A 24,323-nucleotide genomic window follows, 5' to 3' on the forward strand; every position below is an offset into this window, starting at 1 on the left:
CGTGAAACAATCTCTACACCTTACACGCGAGATGTCGTACAGGGGTGAATTTTAATTACAGACGCTGATACATGAATTTTTACCCCTTTCGTACTGATTTACTTCGCAGAAATTTTCCATTTAAATCCGACAGGATTTTCTCTGCTTTCTGAATCTTTATGTTATAAATCGCTTGATGTAAAACTGAGACGAGAAATGGCGAGTATCGTTGCAAATAAATCGCGTGTAATGTAATTTAAACCTCTCAGCTTCGGATATTTTTTAGACTTTGAGGAAACTTTGCTTCGATCGATTATTAATAAATTTCCTGGCGCCTTTCCATCGAAGATACAAAATGGACTACGATTTGGAGTTACTTTTATAGTTGGTTAATAATTCAATACAATGAATACAATGTTCCTTACGCGGCTAATGGGAATATTTCAACATAGATAGCTCGTTGCTTACAAAGATACAAGATCGCATAGCAATAACCTGAAACAATGTAAAAAAAATAGCTTAAAGACTAAAACTAGTTGAAATTAAACACCAAATGCGTGGACCTGAAAGAGCGTGATCGAGCATATTCATACTTTAAGAGACACGTTCGATCAGATATCAGCCGACACAAATTTATTATCCAACGCAGCCGAAGAAAATTGAAAAACGAAGCAGCCTGCACCGGAAGGTTTAAAATTGAACATTTTGTTTTTGAATGATACGAATCGATCATGTATTCGCACGTTTTCTCTGGTTTAATATGCTCCAGGGATCAGATAACGTTCAGATAATGTAAAACGTAACGATTTTATCTGCTGGACCTCCCATGCAGATACGGTAGCTGCGATGTAAAATTGTGTGACAGGCGACGATTTATTGCATCAAGATAATTACCGAGACGCTTCGAAAACGTCTTCGTCGAGCGGCTTTTTGGTAGCGTCGATCGAGAAAAGAAAAACCCTGGAGCAACGTCTACCTCGTTTACAGTCGCTAACGAATAATTACGCGATAAATACTTCTTGCATGTTCCGATGTCATCGTTTATCGACGTTTCCGATGCATTCCACTGTCCGATTATTCACCGCCCAACGAAAGAGAAACTGATCGAGTTTACGAATACCTTCGAGCCTGACCCGCTTTCTTTGACAACGTCGTTAGGATAAACTTCCTGCAGTTTTATTGTCTGACCAGCGGTCCTGTAATTTCTCCAATTTGTCTATTTCAATCCCACTTTCCTTTCAACGAATCCGAAGACTTGCACAGATGCGACAAGATTTTTCTAAATGAGACTGGAATGCGTCCGAAATACTGGCATTTCGTCGTAGTGAAATTGCGCAAATACCCGATCACTTTTCTTAGAAATTCTTAGTTAACGTTTTCTAATCTTCCAGGAAATTCATAAACTTGTTTAATTACCTTTATAGCCTTCTATCTGAAATTTGATTGACATACTATTTAAGTAGGTTTTATATAGTTGTCCTATAAAATGGAGAATAAAATAAAGGAAACGGCCGACAGCCAATAATTAAATCCTAGGAAAGACACAACCCAAATTAAAATGCAAATTCACGTCGGCAGTACCAGAAAGTATAAACTAGTCTTCATTTTCCTATTTCAGCGAATACGATCTCTTTTCAGGGAAGAGAAAACAAATCGTCTCAAACTTATCGCGTTCACACACTCGTAACATAACAAGTACATAACGTAACGATAAAAATCGAAAGATTTTTGGTTCGACTACAAAATTCAACGTTGACAATTCGCTCTATCGTACATAGTAGGAATACTAAATTAACAATTCGAGAACCCAATGGTCTGACAAGCGTACAGCTTTCTCGAGCGACTGAAAAGATTCAAAAGTTCGGTCGGAAAGTTCGTCCCGATTTACATTTCCATTCGATATACGTCCATTTTTATATTAGGTTGTCCGAAAAGTTTCTTTCCTTTCATAAAGTGATAATAGATGAACAACAATTTCTGTTTAATATTATTTTACTGAATTAGGTATTACCATGATTATGTTCTTGCATAATTCAATAAACTAACGTAAGATCTTTACTACAATTAGTTTAATTATAATAAATGAATCAAACAGATGTTGATCAAACAAGAAACGATGATTGTTTAGCGCGAACTAATCGCTATAACGTATTATAATTAAGACAACTAGATAATTAATTTGCCACCACGGATCCAACTCTTTCGACAACGCTAGCGACGCTATCTCAATATTCGCACTCTCTGAATTCTCAATTCACAATGATTATTAAGTAGCCTCTAATCTTTTGTTTTAGCCCCATGTACCTCAACCGCTTGTCTATAATTCGCCCGACACCCCGCAGGATCCACGTACACTAATATAAAACAAGACACATTATTATTTCTATTAAATCCTTAGAAAACGAAAGAAACTTTTCGGACAACCTAACGGAACACCGCACGAAGCACGTAAGAATTCGCGTGTCCGGTCGGCAAAGCGTTAATCTAAAATAAACAGAACGACGACGGTAGGAAAAAAGAAGACAACGTGGAAAGACAAAAAGTCTTACAGTTACAAAACTAGCGATCGGTATATTTCCAGGAACGTCGTAAGTACTCCCACAGACTTCCTTAACGAGAAAGAAAACGGCGCGCTACGAGGCTGGTGATTTGTTGCGTCGAAGAACGATTTCCAAGTCAATGGTTACTTCCGTCGTGGTAGCCGGAGGCAGCAGTGAACGGCGCGACCACTTAATCCGAAAAGTTGTCGGAGCTAATGTTACTAGTCAGTCAGGTGCTGTGTACGAGAAGCAGAAGTATCCAACGATGGTAAAAGCAAGGCGATTCTCGTCGAAAAAAGTCCCATCGTTCTTGGATGTTCTCTGGCGTTCGTCGAGCCGGAGATAACACAGTGAATGGACACCGGATAACCCCTTCTTCCTCCAGCATCTTACACAGATGAGTAACGAAAGGCCACGAGTATCGAGTGAAACGTAAAAAGTGTATCCTGCTTAATGACCGTACATCCTTCTGCTTCTATAGCTTGGCCATCTCTCGTAATATCGGGACCTCGTGCAGCCAATTACTTCGCGTGAAAGGAAACAAGCGCAACGCTCGATAAGTGTTAGTCTCGACCGATCACGGCTCGATCCTCCATCCGCTGCTCTAGTTTAATAGGAACACACTTACAAAACGTCGATTCGAGGATAATGAAAAGTTGGCCGCCGCGATCCTTCGGTACCAGCAGGCAGGAGATGCAACGAGAAACGAACGTCGGGCGAGATTTTCGTTTTGTCAGGCACGGCGAAGAAATTCGATGAGAAACGATCGCGTGGCATTATGTTTCATGGTTGAGAAGATCGAACCGTTTATTAAGTTGTAACGTAAGAGATATTTGTTGCTTTCGGTTGGAATAGATGGTTCTGTTGCCTCGCGTCCGAGAGTTATCAACGCCTTAAGAATCGAATATAGTGGAATAATACGAGAAACTTGGTAGAAATGCTTGTAATTGTTTCCATTCGCGGAGAAAAAATACGACTGGATAGGAGAACTGGCAACGATTGCTGAAAATTTCTTCTCTGATAAGGAAACCATCTGCTTCGTTTTAACGCGTCAAGCGTACGACTAGCTCTTAAAAATGAAACGTGTATATCCACGAAAAAGATAAAAATCAATACGACTGGGCAGAATTGGGATAGTCATAAAAAATACCCTTGCTAATAGAGACACTACGTTCCTCCTAACACGTCAAGGATACGATCGCCTCGTAAAAATGCTTCTATTTTAAAACGAAACAACTATATCAAGGAAATTAGAATCGATACGATCGAATAGGAGAATTAAGATCAGCTCGAAAGAGATCTTCTGTAAATTTCCTCTGACAAAGAAACTACAAATCGATTTCTTTTGAACGCGCGGAAGAAATCTTAAAAACTTTACAACGTACGTATACAACGTGGATTCGCGATCTTTGCGATCTTGGCACGAACTCATGAAAAAAGCAAAAGTAAAATCACGTGGACGCACAAACGGTATAACAACGTGCTTGGATATAATGTAATCCATTTTCAATAAAATGTAACGATAGGAGTTCTTGCGAGGTAGTACAGGAAATTGACTATCATTTTCAAGAGTCTTTACGATATCGGAAAGTAGAGAGAAACGTCTAACGATTCGCATTACGCGCACGATATATCGTTTGTATAGTACATGGGAAAATAATAATAAACGAGGGATGGCGATTTCGCTTCGTAGAAACGATTTCAATGGTAGGATGATGGAGGTCAATTTTCTGGCGGCAGATCAAAATTCCTCCGCTTCTGATTCGAGTGTTACGCGTCGTTCAGAGGCGCCCATGCGTTCTTGCAATAAGAAGTGCTCGCGCTATTATATTTAGCCAAGGAAAAACGACAAGTAAGAGAAAATGTGGCATTTGGAATCGCGCCAGCGTTACGTGTATCTCGAGTAACGAGAACGAATGGCCCGCGAGAACACGCCAAGATAATCAGAACATGGAGAAGATTTGCGAACTGCTAGACCGAGATTCAAGATCAAATGCCAACGTCCTATTTAACGCTCTAAAAATAACACCGACGGTAGTCTGTATGGTAACAGAATAATAATTATGCTAAAGAACAGGAGGAATATTACGTGGGCGATTTTTCATCTAATTAGACTTCATAAGTAATTTTCAGATTCGATCAGTTCCGGACTTTTACTTCTTTCAAATGAAATATATATTTTGCGATAGTAACGCTTGTTCTAAATTCTAATTAATCCTCTGTACGATCTAAATACTTTTAAACGATTAATAAAACGTACATCATCGGCTAAAAAATTTTAAACAGCGGCAATAACGATAAACTCGAAAATATTCTATTGGACAATCAGTAGCTTCCATTGTAATACAATAACGTCAAAAATGAAATACTATAATCCACAGACGTGTGGATTGTACGTAGCATATAGATCGCACGTGGCACTGAACGCGTTAAGGGAAGGAAAAAAGTGCCTGCAAACAATGCGGGAAAAGTCACCACGCTCGCAACTAGCGCGCAAACGAGCAGCTGTCCGAAATAAAGAGCATCGATAAGCCAGCGGTGTAATCGGTGAAACGAGTCTCGAGTCGACACGCGGCCACCACGAGCTACAGGGGAGCGGAACACGAGGGCAAACCACCCCGCGCACCACCTTGATTCCCTATGCAGCCACGTGGTTAAGAAATCCCTGAATGCACCAGGTCACGGAATCCCATATAAGGAAGGAGAACGTAAGAAGAAAGAAAGAAAAAAAAAGGAAGAAAGAAGGAAGAAAAGGAAAGGAGGGTGGCCGGCCACCCCTAACTCGTGCAGCACACGAGCGGACCGATGCACATGCTCGATATTCCCATGGATTCCTTGCCTTATGGCGGCCGATGTGCCGCGGACAGCATAGGTCCGGTCTTCCCCCTTTCTTTTTTCCCCTCGGTTACTCTTCTCTTTCCAAACACCACGAGATTTCCCCCTCGTGTGCGGACCACGAGCACGGCGTGTGTAGGCACGCACATGTCCCGAATTCCCACAGTCTCGAGGCATCGGCGTCACCTTGTGGGAGAGCCTCGAGAAAAGACGAAGGATGCGCCGTAAACGCGCCCTTCCCCTTCCTCGTCTTCCCCTTCTATACGAGCCACCCCATACTCCGCCACGCCGGCTTTTACGCTTTTACACACAGCGAGGAGAACGAAGGACGGCCACGTGCACTCACGTGCACGCGCGTCCTTTTGCCGCGCTTTTTCCAACGGCAGGCTCGCCTTTCAAAACAGCCACCGTACTCGCTCTTCGCTAAGTGCTTTTTTGTTTACGCACCACGTGGTTCGATGCTGCCAACGTACACCACGGGTCATCGCGGCACGTCAGGTGTGACAATAGGACGTATCTTGGAGAAATTGGCGAAATAATGTCATTTGACGTGGAATCTTTGTACCGCGCATTTCCTTTTGCTGGGACGAAGTTCCCCTTGATGTTGGATTATCGTGAACTATGGCGAATTGAATACGAACGAGAGCTCCTGTTATGGGAATGAAAAATAAATAATAGGTAGCGGTGAAAATTGATCAATTATCATCGTATGAACTTCTCGATGGAAAAGCTTAAAATTCTTTTACCCAGTTATCGTGTACGTTAGGGGAAATAATTTTGAAACGTTAGTTCGTACTGGTAAGGTTTGTAACAAACCGGGGAAGCTTGTACATTGAAGCTACGAAATATTCGCCTAACGTTACATTTTATACTCGTTATCGATGTGTAAGTTGATATTAACTTTCCTTCGTAACAACGTCAAAATGCGGTATAAAGCAATCCTGAAATTCGTATCGGTTAAATAAGTTGATCAACGATAGCCGATTCTTTAAATTGTCCATGCAGAAAACAAGACTCAATTTGTAAACTAATATTACCCTGCCTTTGTAACAACATAAAGGATCATAATAAGCAATATAAAACTTGATGGCGAAATTGTTATCGGTTAAATAAGTTGATTAATCGTATTTTTCAAATTGTTCGTGCACAAAACGAGATATAATTTGCAGATTTTTTGTGGACGTCCCCTCGTCCGTTCCATTGTCCACTTGTGTGCTATTATATGCAATAATAAGGAAAGAAATCGATGTGATACAAGTTAGGTGATCAATGATTGTCGAACATGTGTTCGTTCTTATATCACAACTTTGCGTCATACACTGATGTCTCTCGTGTAAAGCAGTAAATTGTAGTAATGAGAACAGAATGCAATTTCCTGGTTGAACGTACCGTGTTTTATTTTTGGAAAGCACATTAATTGCTGTAACCACTTATCGAACTACATACACGAAGATAAGGGCTACGATCTAAGAAATAACGAAGCGAACGAAAAGAAAGTTCCTTTTCAGAAGCGTTTCATCGCCGTGCAATTAAAACGGGCAATTTTTCTTTGCCACCGATACGAAATACAATTTAATCGTTATCGTTATTTGATTAATTCATTCCTTATAAATCTAAATCGACGAGTATCGAATTTTGTCCAATTTACGCGAATATTCCATTTACGTTACGGATTGAAGAGACACAGAGAGACGAAGAGAGTAAAATATAAATTCGATTTGACAATTAATATAATGAATTTTCTTACGTTTATACGAGCGTACCACTTGACATTTAGATCGAAAAGATAAGAAAATATCGAGAATTGAAAGTGCTTGCGTAATGTCTAATTAATATTCAAGGGAAACATTCGATGGGATTGATACAGCGTCCCCGGAAAACAGTCGAGAAAATTATTGCAACTTAAACGTACCATTATCGATTTAATCTACGTACGTGACACTACTGGTCCACTCGCATTTCCTTTATATTCTTCGATATCGTCGAAAGCGACCAGTTAATCAAATATCAACACGTTCGATATTATAGTTTCTTACAACCTGTTTTTAACATCGCTGAATGCTTACAGATCGTATTGCTCGATAATATTACTCGCCCTGGATATTATTTCTTAACTCATGGAAGGCAGCAATGAAACGACAGAATGATCTGATGTATGAATAATATCTCAAGGTCTGTTAAAAGACTTGACATTCTTACTTATTGATACTTACAAAACGCTATGGCAGACGATGTTCACGTTAAAACCACACCATTGTTTTCTACTAAAATAAAAAAAGTATATGTTATTGTAATTTTGTAATAGAATAATTTGCTCAAACTCAATCGACGTAGATTCTAAAAACTTTCGAGTAAAATGTAATTTTTTGTTTTTCTCGTAGAGATTAATTTACTGATTTGTAAATAACGCAGTTTAATTACAATAACGAATGATAACTTTTGATAAAAAAAAAAGAAATTTGAAGATATACGTATATCGATCCGAAAATTATACATGAAAATATCGCAAATCAAATGAAATGACATAAAAGAGAAAATAGAGTTTCACTTCCTATCGTAATTTCTTTTCTTTTCTTTTTTTTCTTTTTGATGTACCAGCGATAATCTGAATGAATAATCTTTCATCGCGATGCAATATTTTACCACCAATTTTTTGAAGTAACATATTTTCAGATCGATTTCTCCTTATTTACATTTAATGAGTTTTACCATGGAACGTATTTAAATTATGGAAATTACTTAAATTACATTCTATCCCAGAAAAATTGATTTACGTTAATGCATTATAAAAATCTACGCTTACACAAAATTTGTATATATATATATATGTTACTAAATTATTATTAGACTGTGGATCTTTACTTATGCGCGAGAAATTTACGGATACGGAAATGCACAGAATGCACATAAAATGCAGAAATGCATAAAGAGCCAAATAAACTTCTGCTTAAGTTCCATTTATTTAATAGCGTTTATAAAAATATTAATTTGCATAAATGTCCGCAGTTCAATTATTAATATTTACATAAAGGAACGTTGCTCCAAATTTACTTTACGTCAAAGAAAAAGCGCACGACATTAACAACTTTACTCAAAATTCGTAATCGATCTTGAACATGAGAAATTTATCAAAAGTAGCGATAGTTGCAAGATTCTTCCAAACTCGCAACAAATACGAACATCGAAACATCATCGGAACCAGTCGATCTCTATATTAATTAGCAGGCGAACACCAGACGTTCGCGAAGAACCATGAACGTGTACCAATACCGCAGGAGCGACTAGGTACAACCTTAGTAAATATGCACGTCATTCATTTAAACGCCACGTCCGAGCGAAGCCTACAACTTCTCTATCCACTTGCATGTCTCTTTTGCCGTCGTGTCGTTTCTCTTAATCGTCGACCACTCCTTGCATCTTCTCGCCCACTTGAACGAGAGGAAGACAGGAAGATACTTGAATAAGGAAGAGAGAGATTGTCGGCGAAGGAGAAAAAGGAGGATAGAGGAAAGTAAACGAGAGCCAATCTTAGCCACTCACTTAATGGCTAAACCTACTTCATTCTTAGGACAGATTCATGTTTAAAAGAGCAATTTTTAGAACTAGTCCGGAGTAGAAATACTAAAATGTAGCCTTTATATTTTATTTATTTATTTACTTGTAAACTTCACGATATTTTATATAAATAAAATATCACAAGATATTAAATCAATATGATATCAATCGTTTAAATCAATATATGAATATATAATAATTTAAATCAATATAAACTCGATATAATATCATAAGATATAAAATATCATAATATCGTAAGATATTAACCAGGCAATCTCGCGATGTCACGCGATGATAACACGTCGTGACATCGGTTTTTCACGAATAATCGCGCTTGTACTTCGCGCCAACGTTTCGTAGACGCTGCAGTCTACTTGCTCGGGGCAGATCTGGGTTTCAGGTGCACTGGGTTGCAACAGCCACGTGATTATTCCCGAAAATTCAATATCGCGACAATAATTTCTTCATTAAAAAAATTCCCCGTCTTTCCGCGCGTTGTTTTGCTTGTATTAAAAATAAATTGTATGGAAAGTACACGTACCGAGTCTAAAGTCGATCTAATTGAATTTAATCGCTTTTATTAACTTTCAATTCCACAATTACAGAAGCATGTGGTTAAGAACGATTCGATTAACGGGTTAAAATTGCTGCTGTGTTTTGCATTTGATACCGGAAAAGAGAAAGACAGATCGACCGGCGAGCACGCTCGAGTGAGAGAGAGAAAAAATGTCTGTCGACGAAGGAGAGCAAGAAGGATAGTGGGAAAGTAAACGAGAGCCAATCTTAGCCACCCACTTAATGGCGATTCCTGGCTGCACGAGCCCACGCGTGTGCACCGACACGTGTTCACGCGTGGCCGAGTACACGCCCGCAGCATACTCCTGTTGCGACGATGCAACAGGTTTCGATGAACTTCTCGCGGCCCAATTTCCCGTGAATCTGGTTCCGATTAGTCAACAAACTAACCGGAAGATATCCTTCTTTTTTTAAATTGTAATAGCACGATTAAAATTCTCAAAATTTTGATTCATTTTAATTTCAATTTCAGCTCGCCACTTAACATCTTTCTTACGCGATTATAATCGCAATGATTAACTTTTTACACGGTTACGCTGCTACTTTTTTCTTTCATTTCCCATTGAACATTCTTTCGAATGTTACACCAACTCCAGCGACTTGAATTCAAATATGTAACTTGAATTAATCTGAACGTGGCTGTACTATCGGTGAATTGCGCAACGTCCACGCCACTTAGGATTTGCCAATACGATCATTTTGATCGATGATCGTCGATTTAATTTCGGTACGTTCAACCCTCGCGAATTTATTTCATTTCGCGTTTTATTTCAGCGGTTATACAACGACCGGACGAGATTAGAGATTCAAGCGAGCAACGTTCCACCAATGACCAGCGATTAAGGTTATCGAATTGGTATTCGGTAGTTGTCGCAATTAATGATCGTAATTATTGTGATTGCTTGGCCAGGTGTAATTTCGTTTTTCATGCGGTAATAACGTAACGAGGAGGAACAAGTTGCGAGCTGCTTGTCTTTTTGTTGACGAAGCTTTTATGTTTATGATATTATTAGCGAAATTTTTGCAACTTAAAGTCACAGATTACCATATCGATAAGTAACCTTGTATGATAGTAAGCATATCTGTAAGTATGATGATAATTTGACAATTGACTATTGATAATGGATATTATTATTGTAGTATTAATTGCTCTAACATGTCAGTTATAATTATTATTAATATTAATAAATTGACAAGTGACAAATTGTTGCACGACTAATGTTGGCAATTTTATAATTTTTAAATGGTTCATTCAGCTGATTTATAATTTGCAGGATCAATTGCTGCGTGAGTATCTAAGCGGCATGGAAAACAAGTTCCTATAATAAATCACGCAACAAATTGTTAATAAGCTACTATCGTTCTTAATTGATGCACAGGAACATGTCAATTTCTCTGACGACAGAATATAAGACGCGAAATACTTCGTCATCCACCTGCAATTAAGATATGAAATTTACATTGTCACGTATAGCAACGTCGCCAAAACCTTAATTATCCACGTGATCCAGGAAAAATCAAAACAGCTTCCTATACAGCTCGAAGCTGATAAAATCTTAAACTCGAGACAACCTACTTTTACGTACGAAGCTGGCCAGGCATCGAGCTCGCGATTCGCTAAAAAACTCGCCCAATTAACCACAAATAACTCACAGTTGCGATCAGAAGGAAATTTAACACAGAAACTTGCACGAGTATTAATAACTCTGCACTAGAAGCCTACCTTCTACCACGTTAGCGACGATCGTCTATTTCGGGATGCGCATTGCGCCTATTCTCTTAAAATAGAAGTACGTTTCCTAAAAAATACGACGAAATTACAACGCGATACTTTATGATCTTCCTTTCGTCCGCCGGTGTAAACGAGGTCAAACACTCTAAAACAAGTCCCATAAATTCCAACACAATCGTCCAGTAATCCACTAATCCACGCGGATGGAAATTGGAATTAAGTGACGAGGGGTAGCAACTTTCCCCCAGGTCTCGCGTTAACATATCGACGACAGAGAATTCTTAGGTGGAACGAAGGTAGCTGGTGTCGGAAGGGGAAAGAGAAAGAAAAAGAGAAGAAAGAAGGGAGAGAATCCAGGGCACATTCGTGTGTAATACGGCAGATGAGAGGCTGCAGGAGTCCGTGGGAAACATCCTCGGTGGTTCCTTCCTTAGGAAGGCGTGTAGGGATCCTTAGTGGTCGTGTGCACGTACACGCGAGCGCCGTGGAGGAGTTTCAGGGCAGGCCATCTGCCCGAGTCTCTCACGATTCCAGGCCAGCTGCCGATATCTTCGCATAAGCGTGCATCGTGAAAGAGCCTCCAGGCGCTAAATGCGCGCCTTGCACACTTATTCGCGACTAGGTGTGTTAAACTGCCTCTCTCGCGAACTGACGTGGACCCTGGCCTTCTCCTGATCGTGTCGATTTTTCGTCATGTTGATGAGACCCAACGTCTCTCCACCCCACTTATGGCTTTCAGGCTTATTCGAGATTAATGAGCGACGAGGGTTGACGATCCGGTCTCGTGTCGACCACGTGCAACGTACCCGGCTCCTCCGCAATGCATTACGGCATCTTACACCTGTATTATAGTTCCCTACGTGCGCGATGCTCGCGTGAGAGCGATTCTGGCTGTTTAATGGAACGATAATGATCGCGATCGAAATCCTGCAGACCTCGAGGAAATCGCGAGAGGTATCGGGGCTTGCGTCATTATTCAGATCATTGATTAAGTAAGAGGAGATCGCTGAGGCCGGGCAAAGTAATCGTTTTTACGAGCAGAGTTGTGTACACAAGAGCGATGACATAATTAGGGAAATGGGATTTTTCGGGAGACGAGAAACATTTTTCTACTTTAGAAATATTTCTAAATTCTATGTTATAATTAAAAGATTACCAGAAGAGATACGAATTTTGTTGCAAGTTCGAAGAAGAGATTGTAGAATTAACGCATTGAAAAAAAAAAAAAAATAAATTCGATCGAATCGTGACATTTTTTTTAGAATTTATTTCTTAGAAATTATTGTAGATAATTAAAAATTTCCAAATTCTGATCGCGATAAAAATTAAAGGAAAGAAATTTACGAAACACATTTCCATATTTCATATATTTATACACAGTGACATATGGCATACACATGCTAATACGTATACAGGAATCGGAAGAGTAACAAGTCGATAATTCCAGAGATTTGCACATGCACGTATACCGATAAAATATTATCCCTCTTTCTACCGGGACCCTAACGATCATTCCACCCTTCAGGGACAATAAATTGCCCCTCCAATCTACAACTTCACAAGGGGTTGTTGTAAATAGATGCCTGACGGGTTTAGACGGCTACCTGTTGAATGAGCTGCGGGTGTACCGTTCCTGCCACTCGTGCATTTCTATGTTGGCTTTAATTCCTCTACCTACACGTACCCCCTGGAATGCGACAGAGACTTTCTCGCACCACCGACTCACCAGACAAACGCAATTACACGAATTTTCCGTTATAGTCATAGTTTCGCTGAAGCAATAGCGAAGGACCTGGGCAAATTTTGTTATACGACGAAGGATGGAAGTAATGTTTGTTGTGGGAGGAAAAATACAATTGCAGTAATTAAAATTTGTAGAGGCAAGCATTTACACTCCTACTATTCAAATCTTTGGTATTCTTAGTCTACAACTTTATGCTTCTAGTTGACTATACTCGTATAAATTTCTTTACAATAGAAACAGCATTTCGTGAATCTTTTGACACGAACTTGGCTCTTTTCCAATTCCAAAGCTAGCAATAACCGACCTAAGATTTTGAAATAAAGAAAGTTCTTATACCAAATTCTATTTAAATGTACTTTGTTATTGTTACACACTGCAATAAAAATTTATTCAAACTACATACAAGAGACGTATTTTCAAATTCGATATCGTAACAGAAGAAATAGAAAAGAAACACGACTTTTGTGTCCCGAATGTGAAGACGAATAAAAGTTGCTAGTTTCGATAAAAATTGATAATTTCTATGATATGCGTATTTGATGTTTCGCGATTCACCGGTTGGTGGTAATACGTTCCGTTGAAATTGTGGCTTCCTTGTTCGACCTACATGCGGCTTCTTAGCACGAGCCCCCCATAAACGTAACAGGATCCCATACGGGTGTTCCTCGGTCCGTTTCTTGCGTGGCTACGTTCCCACACTTTCTGCCCCATTGAAACGCACCAGAAGAATTCACCCCTATACATACCACGAGGGTGGCAGTTAGAAAACTCGGAACCCATAGAAATTAAAAGCACCCTCCTTTCGGGAAGTCTTTCAGTGGAAGCGTGCAATGCACGAGCTGGACACGAAATTCAATGAACGAACCGTTTCCGCGTTTTCTAAACTTGACCCCGATACAACGAAAATTCCGTCCCTTCCTTTTTCTGTCTCTCTTTTCAGGGGTTGAAGGCTTCGTGTTACGAATCAAAGAAGAAAGTATTAACAGACGCGAGAATAAAATACGTTCGAACCCCGTTCGCGAGTATCAAAACAAGTATAATGACTTTATACAAGATGCGATAATTAGTCAGAATTGTTTAAAAAATGAATCCTTCGAAATGTAATCAAAGAATCAGGAAAAGATTCTTCAACGTCGACGCTACGGAATATTATTTCCAATATAGCGAAGAACTGTTACAAAAATAAGAATTCTCTCCGGGGAAATTCGAAATTGAAGTCTCGTTGATGGCTCTATTTGCCTCAAGTTTAGTTACGACTGAAGACGAATATTTCAGTGTAAGTAACTGGTCGTTGGATCGAAAAATGTATTCACATTTATGGCTTCATTTTTTATCGGATTAATGCCATTCGTTCTTGATATACAAGACTCCACGATGGTACAACGTATCTACCGATAAAGATGTTTCGTGTGACTCTACTAGGCGAAACGAAACGGTATTTCTTTCCTGTACCTCGACTGGACCAACTCTTGGCAATGTCAGTTAATCATTTTCGTGGTAACGGGATGTGCTTTCTAATAAACATCGAAAATATTCTAATGAAAATAATTTATCTACAATGTCAGAGAGTCGGGAATGTTAGAAATCGTTGCGTCTTCATTCGAGTTTTTTCTCGCTAAAATATCAAAATATTGGTAGAACAGCTTAAAATAATTACCTTCTATCGCACGAAAAAAGATCATATTTCGTGTATAACGATGAGAAATTATACATTTGATTTTTATGATTATACATTTATGTAAAATACGTAAAGCGTGTATACATAAAATATCTCTACCTGCGTCCTATTTTTTAAATCATATTCGCAAAACTATGAATTGTCGTAAATATCCGCAAATGTTAATGAAAGTTCGATCAATCAGAATTTTTTTATTATGTAATTTGTACTTCACAATTTGTCCAACTGGACATTTGGTAAATTTTGCTAACTTAATAGCCAAATAACACGTGGATGGCTAGCCCCAGCGGGATACCATCTTCAAGTTTGACTATTTTATTTCTTTAGCTGTTTTTTATTACTATTTAATTTGTATTTCACAATTTTGTCCAGCTGAACATTTGGTAAATTTTGCTAACTTAATCGCTAGATAACACGTGGATGGCTAGCCCCAGCGGGATACCAAATAATCAAAGTTGTACCGTATTTCTGAAAAGCCGATCGCATGATTATTTTAGAGGCTTGAAAGAAGAATTTCCACGCGTTCAGCGGAAACACGTATTCGTTAATCGTATCCTTTTGTAACAGGATCACGGTGAATACGGACGGAAGCAGTTGAACGACCGTAAAACGCACATTTCCCTACCCGTTAATCAGCCTGAAAACAGTAATATAGACAGGGAACCGGTGTCAAAGAGGGGCATTCGCCACGTATAAGTGCTTCGAAAGCATCCTAATTAGGCAATGAAAGGACGCTTTGTGATCCTCGAAAGGGACTATCTAAAAGGCGCCGATAACACATGCGTCAGAGTTTCGAAGCGAGACGAAGCGACCGAAGTTTCTTCCTTCCGAACGTTTCACACGAGGCGAACGAAGAATTATGAATGTATCTTTGTGCCGAGCCGCTCGTGAAATCGCGTCTAAGCCACCATGTGGAGCACGTCGTGCGCTATCACGACAAAAGACAGACTATTAATAACCTCGTTGTACCGAGAAGCTGACGTATAATCGTCCTTTTATGCAACTTCCCACCGTATTATCCTTTTCAACCTACGAATACTTTGAAAAATCCTTCTCATTATTACCTAGAAACCGTTTACCAATTTCTACTGCAAGTTGTCGTTAAACCGCGGATCTTTTCTTCAAATTTATGTAATATTTAACGTGTCCAGTTTCGTATCATTGTCGGTGCCAAGCAGACAGATTTACAAAGATTGAGTAATCAAGAAACGAACGACATTTCACCGATGTAGATCTCCAGAAACTATGTAACTATTTTAATGACTTCACTTAACGAGTACAAGAAGAGCTTCTTAATTAGTAACGCGATCGAAATCCGACAGATGACAAATGAAAAATCTATGAAAAATTTGTCTGTCCATAATCGAGGAAACATTTCACCGAGTAAATCGATCTTTATCGATCAGAACTCATCGAAGACTACAGTATCGCGGTGCCAGACACGAGTGAGTACGCTGATACACTGATAATGAATGCATCGCGACAGTGTTCGGTGAGGCCAACAAGCGGAACGCGTCGCATACCGCAAAGCAAGTTCTCGATTGCACGAAGAATAATTATTCCTGGTGTAAACGAAGTAATTAATCATACGTACCACGTGACTCTGTAATCGGTCACACGTAAACTCCGATCATGAGGTTCTGATGACAGACTATACATCATACTCTGCTATTTACGAGGTTATACTTGGGCAAAATCGTGGCAATTTTGATTAATATTCGTAATATATTTTAATTAGGATCGTCGACGCTTTAAAGTCTGCTCTATGCTGAATTATTATTCGTCATTTAAATATGATCGTATCTAAATTGAACCGAATGTTTTATACCTTCTATTTTTATTTGCTCTAGTTTTAAATGGATTTTAAATTCTATATTAGATAAATTATAACAAAACAGTGTAGATAATTTGCAATTGGAACGCTTAAAGGGTATACCGATCAATTCTATAAATTGAGGAACAGGGAACAAATGATGTTAGAGAATCGAGAATTGGAAAATAGTGAAAAACGATAAAAAAAATTGTTAAAAATGTTATTCAAGTATCGTACGTATCCATCATCAAATAGATGGATCTTTGTATCAAATACAAATAAGTATGTTTTTTACAAGCTACTTTTTACAAATGTCGTCGTAAACTAGTTTCGAACTCTGCTTGTGTATACGCGTATGTTTTGCACGTACATTTAACAAGCTGCTAATCAGTTTTAATACTTAATTAAATCTGCTTGTACTTATTTCGTCGAACGAGATTACATAAGCAGATAATTATAATTACAAGCTACTTTCATGACAAACTTCCTTCCATTTCCAAATTAAGCAGATTTCATGAGTTAAAAAGTGTAAAATCCAGGTCAAGGTTGAGCTACATTCGAAATTGAAACATTCGAGAAATACGTACGGAAGAGTAGCGGACGTTTTAATAAACTACAACCAAGATAAAAAACTTTCTTTTACTTTGCACGACATCGATCAATTATTTGCTACACGGTTAGGTAAAAGGTAATTAATGCGTATACCGGATAAGAGATCTGCTACAGGTGCAAGTTTTGACCGGATGCGACCAAACGAATGTGAAATCGACGAAAACAAACGCAAAAGATTAAAGAAACAATGTATTGGTTTGGCAACTAAGTGATTGCGGATTTTCTCATTAGATGGTAATGATCAAATCCGCAATCACTTAGTTGCCAACCCGATACAAAACTCGGAAAATCACGCAGTGATAAATAATCGTTTCCCATTAAAAATTCCGCAATTTCTAAATTTACCGAAAAATAAAGTTTTCGGAAGCAAATCAAATAAGGACACGTTACTCTACTTCACGATTCACGAATCCTCTCACACTTCAGCATTAATCGCATGCTTAATTGCTAATTATTTATTCGTATCTCGGTCACCTCTCCAGTTTTATTCTGCCTACGTTCTTTATCACAACAAACGATATTTTCCTCTCATTATGCTCAATTACCTGGCCATAAATGAACTTTGTAAGTAATTAGCAATAATTAATCCGATTCGTTTAAACATGGGCATGAGAAATATGATTACAACTTTCACGAAAATAATGTGCACCGTTTCGTCTTCAATATTCACGCGGCAACTACGATGTTTATTATTCGAAATAAATTACCGAAACAAAAGATGTATATTCTCAGCAGGCCTAATTAAACCAAATTTACGATAACTTGGTACATGCTTTCATTTTTAAAAATTGCGGTTGGCCACTCCTTAGACGAAAGAAGAAATAACAGAAACATAATCGGGAGGAAAATTTGTTGGTTCTTTGTAATAATTTAATAAGACGTCTCATATATGTTTAACCATCTCTGCTGTCTCCTCCTCTAACCAAATATCTCTAACCTTCGATGTCATATTATTTTCTAATCAACTACGTAAAATACTGATAATAAATCCCGAGTATCGTCTTGAAAATATAGAAACTCCTGTTACAAAACATCGTAGCAGATCGATAGGAATACGTAACACACAGATAGAAAAAGTGGTCTTGAAGAGAGACAACTTTATCGAAACGTGAGAACATCCTTAGAAATCGGCATTAGTATGGAAACGAAGTATGGTTAATCCAGCCATTGCTTTTCTTCCATTATTGCGCGTGTCAATCAATTCCGATTGGTCTGAAACTATTACAAAACGAACAACCTCTTGACGGAAATAAAAAGAGCGAGAAACAAAGAGAAAGAAAAAGTCAACAGGCCTGAGAGAACGAACTATGTTCCCGGCCGAAGGAAGTAGAAATCGCACGTGTAACAAGTACGCGAATGTGAAAGCGGAATGGCGAGCAGAAAAGGATCGAATCGGAGCATCTTAACAATTTATACGTCTCGTACGAATCAGACGCTTATGGCGGGATTGTGCCGTGTAGAATGGAGCCAGCGGCACGGCTCTTGATAAGAATCGTAAGTAGAGTATACAGAGCTGCGTGGTGGCTTTAATTTCGGTAGAAAATTGGCCGAGTTATCCGAGCAACATCGATAAGATACGCATTCGTTTCATTCAATTATCGCCTCCGCTTCGATAATCGGCACTTTCTTCCTGTCAGGTGGCCGGTTTATAAATCCCCTTAGAGAGGTTTTTCCTTGGAGACAGAACTCGATATCGAGAATACGAAACGAGGATTCGATCTTCGATCATGCGCGTTTTCTTTCTCGCTCCGGAAATCGGTTGTTTACGATTCTGTGCCCCATCCTCTCCGTATCTGCTCGTTTAAACGCGAATCGGTGTTTCCACGAAAACTAATTAAAGAACTCGCGGCGAAGCGAAAATTCCATTTAACCCTGACACGCTTGTGATTGAGGCCGATGCTACGAAGAAGTCGTTAATGCCCTTAACCGCTGCCATTAATTAAAGGATTACGCGAATAAAACTGGTGGAAAGCTTGTTGAAAGCATTTTTCGACCTCTTTATTGCCTTATTTTATCGTTATCGAACGATTAACCAGCCGATAGAATGGAGATACGGTTTTGCGTAAACGTTCTGATGAAATTGTTTTGTTAACGGCAACTGTTCGCTAACGGTAGTTTCTGCCTAATTGTCTTCTGTTATATTGCATCTCGCGTGTTCAGTGTTTTCCAATCGATGCGTGTAGCAGTGTGACACGTATGATCTTTTCTTAAATGATCTACGAAAAGTTAAGAAAAACTAGGCTGTAGTTTACAGAGTTTATAGATCATGTTGGGTCGAATTAAATTGTCACGTTCGTAGCTGGAAATGAAACGTACATACTTCCGGATAGATATATGAGATTATGAAGCTTTTTAAATAAAATACCAAATAGAATACAGTATCTTGTTTTTATAAGTATTACCTTTTTACTTTTCGTTCCACGAACTCTTCCATTTTCCATTTTCTTATTTTTCAGAAACAATTCTAATAGATTATAGATAACGGATACTATCTGTTGAGGGAAAGTCTAGTAAACATGATGATATCTCGTATTTTTTATAACTTTCATAGTATTTGGAAAGCATCAATCGTAACGTGAAATTCAATTGTATGACTCAGATTATTCATTTGCTATTTCCAAATGATATCTTCAACCGATAGATAGCGTGTAAAAACGAACCATACGCGTGTGTACAAGATATAAAACGTGCAGTTGCCAGAGTCTCTCATGCATGCAAGAAAAGAAATATTTAACAAACCAGAATTTCCCTCTAAACAGATCAAATAGACACATGTCGAAATGTAATACAATTTACTTAGTCTGCGGACTTTTACGCAAATCTATACTTTTACCAATAGTACCGAATAATTAAAATTTCAATAGAGATTTGTTTTGCCATTTGAAAATTATAAAGAACATTCTATGCATTTTTACATCTTTAAATTTCTTATAAATTGCGTAAGCATCCGCAGTCCAGTAACAATAAAAGCAGAAGATATCGTAGGATGTAGAATGCACGTGGAGAAAATTTAATCGTATTGTAAATTATGCCGAGTAATATGTAAACGGGATTGATAAGTAATTCTAAGAATAGACGATGCGTTCGAATATGATTCAACGATCTCACACGCAATCGTAATATGTCGTGTTCATGGAACATGCACCCGGGGAGCAATTGCATATAGAATTAATGTTTATCATCAGGCGAGTAATTTTCTACCAATTTATACGAACATTACAGACGGCAGAAACAACTTTATCGTTCGGAAGAATAAATACACGCGTTAACCTCTCGTGAGCTCGTCGACACAAAAATTATCGAGCACGAGACGTTATGTCGTAAAGGAAAATCGAAATGACCTAACGATCTTAATTAACTGACAAATCAACTCAACTTTAGGCAAATTACTTACAAGCCAGGACAGTACGAACGATTTCCAATGAACTTAAATTCAACTCTCGTTTCTCGAGTCCGTTCAGCTACTGGCATCGACCCAGACACGTGACACACACGCAGCATCATAATTGTTGGCCATTCATGTCGTACAAGGTGATTTCATGCAAACGAAAACCCGATGAACATGCTAGAATTGGAAAACACGAACTGTTTCAGAATCGCATTTCGATACAAACTTTAATTAATTGAGGAAGAAAGTGTGTTAACGAATATTCGCTATATTACTAGACATATTGAACCGATCAATCTCTAATTTTGTATTTACATACGTGCATATTCGCGTAAACAAACAGATGAAACTTGTACGTTTTATTATACGAAATATAATTTAGAATTTTAAGTAAACTTGTTTTATTTCGATATTAAGATTACTTAAAAGCCTCGTACTGTATTTAAATAACTTATGCCATTTTATGCTATAAATAATAAGCTTGTGCTAATTTACGATGTTACGTGCATATTAATGAGATGATTAATTCTATTAATAAATATTATTACGATGAAAACTGTACGTGTTGTTACCACCGCTTCGATTAAACGATATTACGAACAAATTTTAAGCAGAAATTGTTTAATCAGTGTTTACCAATTAACATTCGTTATAGTCGAATTTAAGCTATTAGAAGAAAGATCGAACAACTGTCTTCCTTCTTCTAAAGCCTTTTAGCCTTTTTCCATCGTCTTGCTAAATATGCTATTGTAAGTCTCAAAAGTTGAGTTCGTGCACACGTGCACAAATAACATATGTTATTTACGACTGTTATTGCTCTCTCTGCTTGTTTTACATTCGTAACAGCTATCAATAAATTATATACAGACATTTAACGAGCCGACAATTATGTATCTGCCGAGTCTTCTCACGCGAAAAGTTGTACGTTACTTTCTCAGATGCACATTAATACCAACACACCGATGCGGTACCAAATTAGGAAAGCAAACCCGATAAACGCAACGTGGTTCAAAATGATAATTACGAACGAACCGTTGCTCTGAAAGAAATGCAACATACTTTTAGGGAGTAAAAGTTTTATCAAGCGCAATCGTGTAGAAATCAAACATAACACGTAAGTGTAAACTCAAAAATTATTCTCGTAATTGCCATTGTAATTGTCATTTTTATACTAAATCCTTCTGCCGCTCAACTGAAGCTAATATTTCTTAAGATTCCGTATGAAAGCCTCTCGTGAATATTCGAGGAAAATCGATTACCAGAAAAAGAAGATAGGAAAATAGTCGTTGAAGCATAGCTGGCATCTGTGTATGTCTTTCATATGTCGCAGTTCTGCGTCTGAATCGCTCAACGTAATTGTTATAACCCTGAAAAATTTAACTATGACAATCGCATTGGTTGTTATACCAAAATAGCGATAACATCGATGCGTACGATATGAAACGGGCAAAAAATAGAAGAATCGAGCGTGTCTCGCAGAAAGTATTTCACGAGACGAGATTTCTTGTAGAAAAATCCGCAAAGACAAAGGAGCAGCGCGAAGAAGAGTCGGAATAGAGAGAGAGAGAGAGAGAGAGAGAGAGAGATCGTGTTTCGATATTCCCGCGAGTCTGACTCACCTCGTGCCAGCACGTGTTCTACCTGCCCGCCTTCGGAGGACCTCTTGGTTCTCCATATCCTCCTCCCCCCAGCCCTTCACACACGTGCTCGCGCGTGCGCGCACTATACACCGGCATACACTAAATGGACCGCCATAACCACTTATACTCGTCTCTCCCTCGTATTTACCAGTACAGAGAAACTCGCATTACAACGTAATCCTCCGTCTCTTTCACCCTTCGTCCCTTTCATTTTCTCTGCAAGATCATGTCATCTTTACTTCCCATATTTCACTTATTTATTATCTAATTATTACTTAATTCGTTTGCCTGCTTGTTATTTGGCGCGTTCATTAACGCGCCAAGTTTACGGATTTCAGAAGCTACAGCTCATCGAAGCGTTGAAGTTGAAAGTTGGCATCAACATCTCACTTATTGACTATATCATGGCGAGGTGTTATGAAGTCGACTGGACTCAACAATAACGACGCGAGTAACGCTACCTTATGCTATTTGGCATCGTAAAATATTAGGATCATAAAATCTAAGAATGCTGTTGGACAACTGTTGTAACAATGCCGAAGATCCGGCTATTACCAAGGAACCAGCAACCAAATTTACTGACCGAACTAACGGAGATTTTAACCGTACTGTTCCGATCGTTTTAGGTCCGATTGTATATTTTCCTAACGTTAAAACCTACCTCAAATCAATGCCAAATATGAGAAAAATACTGTGCATGGCTAGTCGCTATTTCTCAGATCAGCTTTACGTTAAATGTCTCTCCAAAGAGGAGTAAATATTTCACGTTCGCCAAAACGAGAACGAGATGGAAATATAAAAATTCGAGAATCACGGCAGAATTGACCGTGCAATCTTCGTCCCTGTCCCCTCTTTACCACCCCTTTCCTCTTCTCTTTCTTCTTCTTCCGTCAACCGGAGGAACTCTCCCTCGTGGTAATCCTGTTTCTCTCTGACCCTGTTTTTCTTCGTCCCTCTCTCCAGCTCCCCCTTTCCTCCCTCGTATACTGCGCTGTCCTTCGAGTTGCTCGTTCCTACACGAGGTTCGTCCTCGTCTATCTCATCGGTATTCGAGAGGTTCTCTCGGAGCTCGTGGGAAAATGAGGCAGGTGGTAGTTAGATCTCTGAGTCCAGAAACGAGAGATGTGCCTCTCCGCCCGGCAGCGCCATTCATTCGTACGCGTACGTTGTACGTGTGTACGCTTATGTGTACACATCTACAGACGCATACAGCTGGGGACAAAGATAAGTGGACAGGTAGTGGAAATAGTTGTATCAACAAGCTTTCGTTAAATACGACTTGTTTGTACGAAAATGAAAGTATATTAATTTCAATTAGCGGGAAGAAATTTCGCCAGCACTCTAACGAGACACGGCTGCAATCGTGATTGCATCGATGAAATTTCAAACGTATCTGGAAATACACATAGACGTTACAAGATACTTATCGCAAGCATACACTTCGCAAGGATCATCGAAGCATCCGAGTCTTGTAACTTCCATATACGTTTTTTAATTATGACTCATTTTTATTCCATCTCTATTAGGTCGTCCGGAAAGTAGCTTTCTTTCGCAAACGTGTTTTTCACAACAGTGCACCTTCGCGAAAACGTGAAACCAAATCTGTGAGATGTCGCCGCGTTTATCTTAACAAAAGAAAATGGATCGTACGTAATTCGACAAAATAATATAAAGCAAAAGATCTTGCGCATCTATCGTTCCCACCACCAAAACTCATTAGTTACCTAATTACTTGACACGACGAATCAGATCCGCAGATTAAAAAGACAGTACCCTGTAGATTTAACCATTAGATTCAACTAGAATCAAACATACTATTATAATCAAAGTTACAGTATCACGCCAAAATAATTTACTTATAATTCTCAATGAGAATCGATTGTAAAAAGTCTAGCAAATAAAAAACAAGAGAAATCTATCGTTCCCTTATAAAACGAAAGAATCTTTTCGGACAAGCTAATACTTCGTTATGGACTAAATCTCCGGTATCTGTGCACCAATTTTTCTTCCCGATTGTATTGAATTAGCAACTAAGTGATTGTGGATTTTATCAATACCACCTGATGACAAAATTCACAATCATTTAGTTGCCAAGCCAATATATCAGCGTATATTATATATGGGGACGTTTGAACAAGCAGAAATAATGTTGTAAGAAGCGAACCCTATCGATGAGAGGACGGTACATATTTTTGTGCGATGGACAGAGCCAGTAGCAATTAACCGGTGCT

The 24,323-nt window shown here is 38.7% G+C and overlaps 1 protein-coding gene across 6 annotated transcripts in view; it reads right to left on the reverse strand.

The window, feature by feature from the left end:
- LOC100647821 (tubulin monoglutamylase TTLL4) overlaps window positions 1-24,323 on the reverse strand; it is a 240,240-nt gene that overhangs the window by 202,208 nt on the left and 13,709 nt on the right. For 2 of the 6 annotated variants that reach the window (XM_012316060.3, XM_012316061.3), the window contains exon 3: window positions 20,459-20,629. The exons of the other annotated variants lie outside the window; for them this stretch is intronic. The gene's annotated coding sequence lies outside the window, so the exon portion shown is untranslated. The remainder of the gene's footprint in view (window positions 1-20,458; window positions 20,630-24,323) is intronic. 6 annotated transcript variants of the gene reach the window in all.

Source organism: Bombus terrestris, chromosome 14, assembly GCF_910591885.1.
Source record: "Bombus terrestris chromosome 14, iyBomTerr1.2, whole genome shotgun sequence".
Lineage (NCBI taxonomy): Eukaryota > Metazoa > Arthropoda > Insecta > Hymenoptera > Apidae > Bombus > Bombus terrestris.